Here is a 10,790-nt window from a genome sequence, read left to right as displayed (position 1 = left end):
AGAGAGGTGTGAACCTGGAAAATGGAGAAGTGCTGGAATGGCACAGCTCCTCAGAAGAGGAAAAAGATGAGGAAGAGGAGGAGTCTGAAAGTGATCTGGAGAAGGGTCCCCATGCTTTGCAGGGATGTTGCCATTGTAGACTCAGGAGGAAGAGCGCTCATCAGGATGGTAGGGATGCTAGGCCCACTCTGATCCAGACTGAGCGAGACACAGTCTGCAGGACCATAGAACCATAGATAAATTACGGCACGGAAGGAGGCCATTCAGCCTGCTGTGTCCGTGCTGGCCAAACAATCTATCTGCCCAATCTAATCCCACCTTCCAGCACCTGGTCCGTAGTCTTGCAGGTTACAGCACTTCAGGTGCATGTCCAGGTACCTTTTAAATGAGTTGAGGGTTTCTGCCTCCACCACCGTTCCTGGCAGTGAATTCCAGACACCCACCACCTTCTGGGTGAAAGAGTTTCTCCTCATGTCCCCTCTAATCCTTCTACCAATCACCTTAAATCTGTGACCCCTGGTAATTGACCTCTCCACTAGGGGAAACAGGTCCTTCCTGTCGACTCGATCTAGGCCCCTCATAATTTTGTACACCTCAATTAAGTCACCCCTCAGTCTCCTCTGTTCGAAGGAAAACAACCCTAGCCTATCCAATCTTTCCTCATAGTTGCAACTTTCAAGCCCTAGCAACATTCTTGTAAATCTCCTCTGTACTCTCTCCAGAGCAATTATGTCCTTCCTGTCATGTGGTGACCAGAACTGTACGCAGTACTCCAGCTGTGGCCTAACCAGCATTTTATACAGTTCCAGTACTACATCCCTGCTTTTGTATTCGATACCTCAGCCAATAAAGGAAAGCATTCCATATGCCTTCTTCACCACACTATTTACCTGTCCTGCCACCTTCAGGGACCCGTGGACATGCACTCCAAGGTCTCTCACTTTTTCTACCCCTCTCAATATCCTACCATTTATTGTAGGATATTTATTGTATTCCTTCGCTTTATTTGCCCTCCCCAAATGCATTACCTCACACTTTTCTGGATTCAATTCCATTTGCCACTTTTACGCCCACTCAACCAAACCATTAATATCATTCTGGAGTCTACAGCTATCCTCTTCACTAACAACTACACGGCCAATTTCTGGGTCATCAGCAAACTTCCCAATCATGCCTCCCACATTTAAGTCCAAATCATTAACATGATACCACAAACAGCAAGGGTCCCAACACTGAGCCCGGTGGAACGCCACTGGAAACCACTTTCCATTTGAAAAAACATCTATCGACTACTACCCTTTGTTTCCTGTCATTGAGCCAATTCTGGATCCAACCAGCCACATTCCCCTGAATCCCATGCGCTTTCATTTTACTGACCAGTCTGTTATATGGGACCTTGTCAAATGCCTTACTAAAATCCATTTAGACCACAATCCACTGCACTACCCTCATCAATCCTCCTTGTTACTTCCTCAAAAAACTCAATCAAATTAGTAAGACATGACCTTCCCTTAACAAATCCATGCTGACCATCCTTGATTAATCAGTGCTTTCTAAGTGGCAGTTTATCCTGTCCCTCAGAATTGATTCTAACAATTTACCCACCACCGAGGTCAGACTGACCGGCCTATAATTATTTGGCGTATCGCTCGCACCCTTTGTAAACAATGGTACAATGTTCGCAGGCCTCCAATCGTTTGGTACCTCGCCTGTATCTAGTAAGGATTTGAAGAGGATCCTCAGCCCATCCATTATTTCCTCCCTGGCTTCCTTTAACAACCTGGGATGTAATCCATTCGGCCCTGGTGATTTATCCACTTTCAAGGATGTCGGACTTTCTAGTATTCCTCTCTCACTATGCTTATCGTATCTAATATTTCACACTCCTCCTCTTTAACTACAATGTCTACATTAACCCTCTCCTTTGAGAAGACAGAGACAAAAAACTCATGAGGAACCCTGCCCACATCGTCTGCATCCATGCATAAGTTCCCTTGTACATCTCTGATAGGTGTTACAACTGACTGCTCCAGTCAAAGCCACCAATCAAAATGTACGATTCTGATTGTGATGGGAGAAACACACTGTTAATTCAATCCTGTCCCTCCACAGATCGCCGAACATATCATTTTAAACTTTCCAAATTAAAGAAAGACCCAGCCAAATTGTACCATCTATTAACCCCCGAATGAGACTAACCAAACCACGTGTCTTTAAATCAACAAATTAACTGTTTAATTAGAAAATCTAAATTCTTAAACACTATGAAGATATAAACAACATTTAAAATAGAAAAAATTAGAGTCCTTGCAGATTTACGCTCCTTCTAGATATGGAACAGTCCAAGGTTGCTTGATGCCCTCACAGCCATCCGATGAGGAAGAAAAAAGGTTCTTCAGCAGTAGAACAGTCTGTAGTCTAATTCAGAAGTCGAAATTGTTGCTCCTTTCCAGCAATGAATTTCAACAATTAACAACTTGCAAACACTTTTTAATGAATCAATTTGGCTTTAGAATTTTTGAGGGATAATGATTGTTACAGTCTAACTTCCCTTCCTTCAGTTTAAATTATCAGAGATCTCTGTTTTGGCTTGACCTTTTACAATTTTGAGAGAGAATATTAAATAAACAGACTAAATTTTCTTCCTTCAGTTTAAATGGTGTGAGAGCTCTCCTTTCAGGTGCAAACACACAGCTGTCTGTCTGTTTCTGAGTTAGAACAGTCTGTTTCCACTATAAGCCAGTTCAAAATTAAATTGTAACAATGTATCTTTTGATCTCTGGTCCTGAATGGCTGTATCCCGGGCAACGAGAATGCACTCTTTGACTCAGTCTTTAGAGCTTGCTACTTTAAAGCAGTACAGCATATTTTCCAGTCTTAAAGGCATACCGCATTCTTCCCAAAAAAAAACTACAGGATCATACCTAGGCCCTACCCTTTCCTTAGTTACTCTCTTGCTCTTAATGTACTGATAAAACATCTTTGGGTTTTCCTTGATTTTACCTGCCAATAATTTTTCATGTCCTCTCTTGGCTTTTCTAATTTCCTTTTTTACTTCACCCCTGCACTTTCTATACTCCTCTAGGCTTTCTAAAGTATTAAAATTTTTGTGGTCATCATAAGCTTTCTTTTTTTGCTTTAACTTACCCTGTAAGCTTCTAGATAACCAGGGGGCTCTAGATTTGGCAGTACCACCCTTTATCTTTGTCATGGGGACATGCCTACACTGTGCCTGTAGAATCTCACTTTTAAATGCCTCCCACTGGTTTGCCACTGAATTTCCTTCAAGTAGCTGTATCCAGTCCACTTTCGCCAGGTCACCTCTCAGTTTCATAAAATTTGCCTTCCCCCAATTTAGAACCTTTACTCCTGTTTTATCTTTGTCCTTTTCCATGATTATGCTAAAACTAACTGTATTATGGTCATTATCTCCAAAATAATCTCCCACTGTTACTTCATCCACTTGCCCAGCTTCATTACCGAAGACTAAATCTAGAATTGTGCCCCCTCTCGTTGGGCTTGTTACGTGCTGGCTAAAAAAAGTTCTCTTGAACGCAGTTCAAGAATTTTGTCCCCACTGTGCCCTTCACACTGTTTGTATACCAGTTGAGATTGGGGTAGTTGAAATCCCCAAATATTATTGCCCTATAGTTTTTACACTCAGAAATTTGCCTACATATTTGTTCTTCTATCTCCCTCTCACTATTTGGGGGTCTATAGTACACTCCTCGTAGTATGGCTGCCACTTTTTTATTACTGAACTCCACCCATATGGCCTCATTTGATGATTATTTAGCATATCATCCCTTCTCAAAGCTGTTATTGATTCCTTAACTAATAATGCTACACCCCTCCTTTTTTATCTCCTTCTCTATCCCGCTTGAAAACTCTATATCCAGGGAAGTTAAGCTGCCATTCTTGCCCCTCCTAAGCCAAGTTTCCGTTATAGCAACGATATTGTGTTGCCATGTGTCTATCTGTGCCCTCAGCTCATTGGCTTTATTTACTATACTCCTTGCATTTAAATAAATACCCTTTAACACTGCCAAATTCCTGTGCTGCACACTTTTTAACCTTTGCTCCTTCTGTCTTTCAGAGTCACTCGCTAATTTTCTGCCTTCTGTTCCCTGCCCTGAAATTGCTCTATCTAAGACTGTGCTCAGGTTCCCATCCCCCTTCCAAGCTAGTTTAAACCTTCCCCGACTGCTCTAGCAAACCTTCCTGCAAGGAGATTTATTAGAATTAGAATTAGAACATTACAGCGCAGTACAGGCCCTTCAGCCCTCGATGTTGCACCGACCTGGAAAACCATCTGACCTACATTATTCCATTTTCATCCATATGTCTATCCAATGACCACTTAAATGCCCTTAAAGTTGGCGAGTCTACTACTGTTGCAGGCAGGGCGTTCCACGCCCCTACTACTCTCTGAGTAAAGAAACTACCTCTCACATCTGTCCTATATCTATCACCCCTCAACTTAAAGCTATGTCCCCTCGTGTTTGCCATCACCATCCGAGGAAAAAGACTCTCACTATCCACCCTATCTAACCCTCTGATTATCTTATATGTCTCTATTAAGTCACCTCTCCTCCTCCTTCTCTCCAACGAAAACAACCTCAAGTCCCTCAGCCTTTCCTCGTAAGACCTTCCCTCCATACCAGGCAACATCCTAGTAAATCTCCTCTGCACCCTTTCCATAGCTTCCACATCCTTCCTATAATGCGGTGACCAGAACTGCACGCAATACTCCAGGTGCGGTCTCACCAGAGTTTTGTACAGCTGCAGCATGACCTCGTGGCTCCGAAACCCGATCCCCCTACTAATAAAAGCTAACACACCATATGCCTTCTTAACAGCCCTATTAACCTGGGTAGCAATCTTCAGGGATTTATGCACCTAAACACCAAGATCTCTCTGTTCATCTACACTACCAAGAATCTTCCCATTAGCCCAGTACTCTGCATTCCTGTTACTCCTTCCAAAGTGAATCACCTCGCACTTTTCCGCATTAAACTCCATTTGCCATCTCTCAGCCCAGCTCTGCAGCCTATCTATGTCCCTCTGTACCCTACAACATCCTTCGGCACTATCCACAACTCCACCTACCTTGGTGTCATCCGCAAATTTACTAACCCACCCTTCTACATCCTCTTCCAGGTCATTTATAAAAATGACAAACAGCAGTGGCCCCAAAACAGATCCTTGCGGTACACCACTAGTAACGAAACTCCAGGATGAACATTTGCCATCAACCACCACCCTCTGTCTTCTTTCAGCTAGCCAATTTCTGATCCAAAGCTCTAAATCACCTTCAACCCCATACTTCCGTATTTTCTGCAATAGCCTACCATGGGGAACCTTATCAAACGCCTTACTGAAATCCATATACACCACATCCACTGCTTTACCCTCATCCACCTGTTTGGTCACCTTCTCGAAAAACTCAATAAGGTTTGTGAGGCACGACCTACCCGTCACAAAACCGTGCTGACTATCGCTAATGAACTTATTCTTTTCAAGATGATTATAAATCCTGTCTCTTATAACCTTTTCCAACATTTTACCCACAACTGAAGTAAGGCTCACAGGTCTATAATTACCAGGGCTGTCTCTACTCCCCTTCTTGAACAAGGGGACAACATTTGCTATCCTCCAGTCTTCCGGCACTATTCCTGTCGACAATGACGACATAAAGATCAAGGACAAAGGCTCTGCAATCTCCTCCCTAGCTTCCCAGAGAATCCTAGGATAAATCCCATCTGGCCCAGGGGACTTATCTATTTTCACACTTTCCAAAATTGATAACACCTCCTCCTTGTGAACCTCAATCCCATCTAGCCTAGTAGCCTGAATCTCAGTATTCTCCTCGACAACATTTTCTTTCTCTACTGTAAATACTGACGCAAAATATTCATTTAACACTTCCCCTACCTCCTCTGATTCCACACACAACTTCCCACTACTATGAGTTCCGAAGAAGGGTCACTGACCCGAAACGTTAACTCTGCTTCTCTTTCCACAGATGCTGCCAGACCTGCTGAGTGAATCCAGCATTTCTTGTTTTTGTTCCCACTACTATCCTTGATTGGCCCTAATCTAACTCTAGTCATTCTTTTATTCCTGATATACCTATAGAAAGCCTTAGGGTTTTCCCTGATCCTATCCGCCAATGACTTCTCGTGTCCTCTCCTTGCTCTTCTTAGCTCTCCCTTTAGATCCTTCCTGGCTAGCTTGTAACTCTCAAGCGCCCTAACTGAGCCTTCACGTCTCATCCTAACATAAGCCTTCTTCTTCCTCTTGACAAGCGCTTCAACTTCTTTAGTAAACCACGGCTCCCTCGCTCAACAACTTCCTCCCTGCCTCACAGGTACATACTTATCAAGGACACGCAGTAGCTGCTCCTTGAATAAGCTCCACATTTCGATTGTTCCCATCCCCTGCAGTTTCCTTCCCCATCCTACGCATCCTAAATCTTGCCTAATCGCATCATAATTTCCTTTCCCCCAGCTATAATTTGTCCCAGTCCTGTTCAGGTGCAGACCGTACAGGTCCCAGCTTCCCCAGAATCAGTCTCAATGCCCCAGTAATCTGAAGCCTTCCCTCCTGCACCATCTCTCCAGCCACACATTCATCTGGTGTATTTTCCTATTTCTATAATCACTAGCACGTGGCCTCGGGAGTAATCCGGAGATTACTACCTTTGAGGTCCTGCTTGCTAATCTCGTTCCTAACTCCCTAAACTCAGCCTGTAGGACCTCATCCCTCTTTCTTCCTCTATCGTTGGTACCAATGTGGACCACGACCTTTGGCTGTGCACTCTCGCCATCCAGAATGCTCTGTAGCCGCTCGGTGATATCCATGACCCTTGCACCAGGGAGGCAACATACCATCCTGGAATCACGTCTACGACCACAGAAATGCCTATCTGTTCCCCTAACTATAGACTCTCCTACCACTATTGCTCTCTTGTCCTTTCTCCTCCCTCCCTGCACAGCTGAGCCACCCATGGTGCTCTGGTCTTGACTCTCGTTGCACTCTCCAGAGGAACCCTCTCTCCCATCAGTACTCAGAATTGAATACCAGTTAGAAAGCAGGATGCCCTCCGGGGACTCCTGCACTACCTGCCTTGTCCTCCTTGTCTGTCTGGCAGCCACCCAGTCCCTCTCTGCCTGTGCTCTCTTCAGCTCCAGGGTGACTAACTCCTGAAACATGCAATCCACATAGTTCTCTGCCTTGCGGTTGCGCCACAGTGACTCCAGCCGCCGCGCTCCGATCCCCAGGCTGTATTTACACTGCCTCAACTCCAGGTGGGTAAGGCCGTGCTCCGATCCCCGGGCTGTATTTACACTGCCTCCACTCTAGGTGGGTAAGGCCGTGCTCTGATCCCCAGGCTGTATTTACACTGCCTCCGCTCCACTCCAGGTGGGTAAGGCCGTGCTCCGATCCCCGGGCTGTATTTACACTGCCTCCACTCTAGGTGGGTAAGGCCATGCTCCGATCTTCGGGCTGTATTTACACTGCCTCCGCTCCAATCCAGGTGGGTAAGGCCGTGCTCCGATCCCCGGGCTGTATTTACACTGCCTCCACTCTAGGTGGGTAAGGCCGTGCTCTGATCCCCAGGCTGTATTTACACTGCCTCCGCTCCACTCCAGGTGGGTAAGGCCGTGCTCCGATCCCCGGGCTGTATTTACACTGCCTCCACTCCAGGTGGGTAAGGCCGCGCTCCGATCCCCGGGCTGTATTTACACTGCCTCCACTCCAGGTGGGTAAGGCCAAGCTCCGATCCCCAGGCTGTATTTACACTGCCTCCACTCCGCTCCAGGTAGGTAAGACCGTGCTCCGATCCCCAGGCTGTAGTTACACTGCCTCCACTCCACTCCAGGTGGGTAAGGCCGTGCTCCGATCCCCGGGCTGTATTTACACTGCCTCTGCTCCACCCCAGGTGGGTAAGGCCATGCTCCGATCCCCGGGCTGTATTTACACTGCCTCCGCTCCGCTCCAGGTGGGTAAGGCCGTGCTCCGATCCCCAGGCTGTATTTACACTGCCTCCACTCCAGGTGGGTAAGGCCGTGCTCCGATCCCCAGGCTGTATTTACACTGCCTCCGCTCCAGGTGGGTAAGGCCGTGCTCCGATCCCTGGGCTGTATTTACACTGCCTCCGCTCCGCTCCAGGTGGGTAAGGCCGTGCTCTGATCCCCAGGCTGTATTTACACTGCCTCCACTCCAGGTGTGTAAGGCCGTGCTCCGATCCCCAGGCTGTATTTACACTGCCTCCACTCCAGGTGGGTAAGGCCGTGCTCCGATCCCCAGGCTGTATTTACACTGCCTCCGCTCCACTCCAGGGAGGAAAGGCCGCGCTCCGAACCCCGGGCTGTATTTATGGCACTCCTGGCTCCTGACTGCCTCTGCTCCATTCCAAATAAAAAAAGGACATTTGGAGAGGAGAGTCTTCTTCATCTGAGTGAGGGCAAACATCCTTTGAGAGCAAAAGTCAGCAACCTTCCAATGGCACAAACACTGCAAGGCTCCAGATTCTCCACCTGACACGCTCTTCCCCAAAACTCTCCTTTGCTTTGCTAATCCTTATTTCCGCTTCCCCTGCCTTCAGTCATGATGAATGAAGACACAAAAGTCTGCCTTAATGCAACAACATGCCGAGTGCTTTATTGAATTACAGTGTGATATTATTTACAACAGACATGTCCAAGTCAACTATAAAGTGACATCACCGATGCAGTGGCCTCTGCCACAACCAGTCCTTCAAAGTTCTCCCCCTTTGGCTGAGGATGAGGTGGAGGCAGACTGCTTGCTAGTGTCTGTCTGGGACTGAGATGTCTGTGGCAGTCAGCCTCATTGTGGAGGTGCCGGGGGGCGGAGAAGCACATCCAAAGGCTGCTGCACTGGCACCATTGCAGGGACAGCCTCTGTCACAGGGCGTGACTCTACAGATGCTTCATCCGCTCTGAATCTCCGTCTGCTGAGCAGGGCTGTACCTATCCTCCATCCTCCAAGGGGGACTTCCCACAGTTAATTCTGCCTCCTCATCTCCACCTGCTCTGAAGTGATGTGTGCTTCACCCTGTGAAGGACTGACCAAAGTGTGAGTATCTCTGCTGGTGGAGGGTGCACAAGAAAGATGTGACGGTGCAGGCTCCATTGTGTCTTCCTCCTCTGACTCCTGGGTGACTTGCTGGCATTGTGTGGACTCCTGCCCCTCTGCAGCTGGCCCTGTGGGAACATAAGAGAAGGTGGTGATGAGGATTGGGACACTCAGCAGATGCTTCTGCTACTTAAAATAATGAGATAACAGCTTATACATTGACAGCTTATTGCACAGGAAGCACTGCCATGCATCCCTGACCTTGGAGATGTTGAGATCTTTTCACCCTGTCTATGGTGGACTCCCATTTCTCCATCTCCAGCATCTCTGGGGCTTGCCACTCTGGCCACATCAAGGGCACCCCACCACCCAGATGTGCCCTCTCACTCTCCCTGGCGTGCATGTCCCATTTGGCCTGCAAGGTCAAGAAAGATGCTGTTAGGGCTATGCCTCTGTCCCTCACCACTTGCCGCTTTTCATTCGCATAAGATGTTGCAGTCTGCATTCCAGCCTCCTGTTCAACAGCATTAAGGTTTTGACCTCTGCTTACGGGTCTTCAAGCTGCTGAGCGCACACATCTCTCCTATTATCAGGTGAACTCTACGCGACCTCAGGATGCCCCTCACTTTTGCATTCTGGTCACTGCTGACCAGGAGGGATGCCATCTGGATCTATCTTTGGATTCACTTTGCCAGACCTAAGCAAGTCATTTAAACATTTCCTGAACTGGACCCAGTTCCTCCTCACCACTCCTCTTCTGCTGACCTCATGTGCCACCTCCAGCCATGCCCTCTTAGTGAGACTTGCAGACTCTCTGTTGCCACTGGCAGGGAACAGGATGGTTCCCTGTTCAGTCTCTGGCCCCAGCAGCACCTCCAGTGAGGCATCGGAAAAACAGGGGCCTGCCCTGGCATAGGGGCCCTCTCTGCCCACTGCCCCCTGCTCAGCTCCTTGCATCGTGGTGACGAACGGCAACCACAGCAATGGCTGCTGCTCGCCCTTTAAATCGGGTCCACTGCCACTAACTGGGCGGTGGACGAGACTCTACGCCAATGAACTACTTACTATATTAAAACGGAGATGCGTGAATTTTGCTCGGGCTCATTGATGCCATACTCGGTCAAATGCTGACTTGATGTTAAGGGCATTCACTCTCACCTCACTTTTGGAGTTCAGCTCCTTTGTCCAAGTTTGGACCAAGGCTGTAATGAGGTCAGGAGCTGAGTGGCTCTGGCGGAACCCAGACTGAGCGTCAGTGATCAGGTTATTGCTGTGTAAGTGCCATTTGATGGCAATGTCAATGACATTTTCCATCACTTTGCTGATGATCGAGAGCAGACTGATGGGGTGGTAATTAGCCGGATTGTATTTGTCCTGCTTTTTGTGGAAATGACATACCTGGGCAATTTTCCAGATTGCCGGGTAGGTGCCAGTGTTGTAGCTGTACTGGAACAGCCTGGCTAGTGGCATGGCTAATTCTGAAGCACAAGTCTTCAGCGGCTAGTTTTGGAGCAGAAGTCTTCAGTACTATATCCGGGATGTTGTCAGGGCCCAGAGCCTTTGCTGTATCCAGTGCCTTCAGCCATTTCTTGATATCATGTGATGTGAATCACATTGGCTGAAGTCTGGCATCTGATGCTGGAGACCTCAGGAGGAGGCTAAGATGGATCATCCACTTGGCACTTCTG

At 47.5% G+C, this 10,790-nt stretch overlaps 1 protein-coding gene across 1 annotated transcript in view; it reads right to left on the bottom strand.

Moving 5' to 3' along the window:
• Window positions 1-9,162: 9,162 nt before the first annotated feature.
• dgkh (diacylglycerol kinase, eta) overlaps window positions 9,163-10,790 on the bottom strand; it is a 640,503-nt gene continuing 638,875 nt past the window's right edge. The window contains exon 31 of the transcript XR_010975789.1: window positions 9,163-9,230. The gene's annotated coding sequence lies outside the window, so the exon portion shown is untranslated. The remainder of the gene's footprint in view (window positions 9,231-10,790) is intronic.

This window comes from Heterodontus francisci, chromosome 10, assembly GCF_036365525.1.
Source record: "Heterodontus francisci isolate sHetFra1 chromosome 10, sHetFra1.hap1, whole genome shotgun sequence".
Classification (NCBI taxonomy): Eukaryota; Metazoa; Chordata; class Chondrichthyes; order Heterodontiformes; family Heterodontidae; genus Heterodontus; species Heterodontus francisci.
This window is presented reverse-complemented; position numbering and strand designations above follow the sequence as displayed.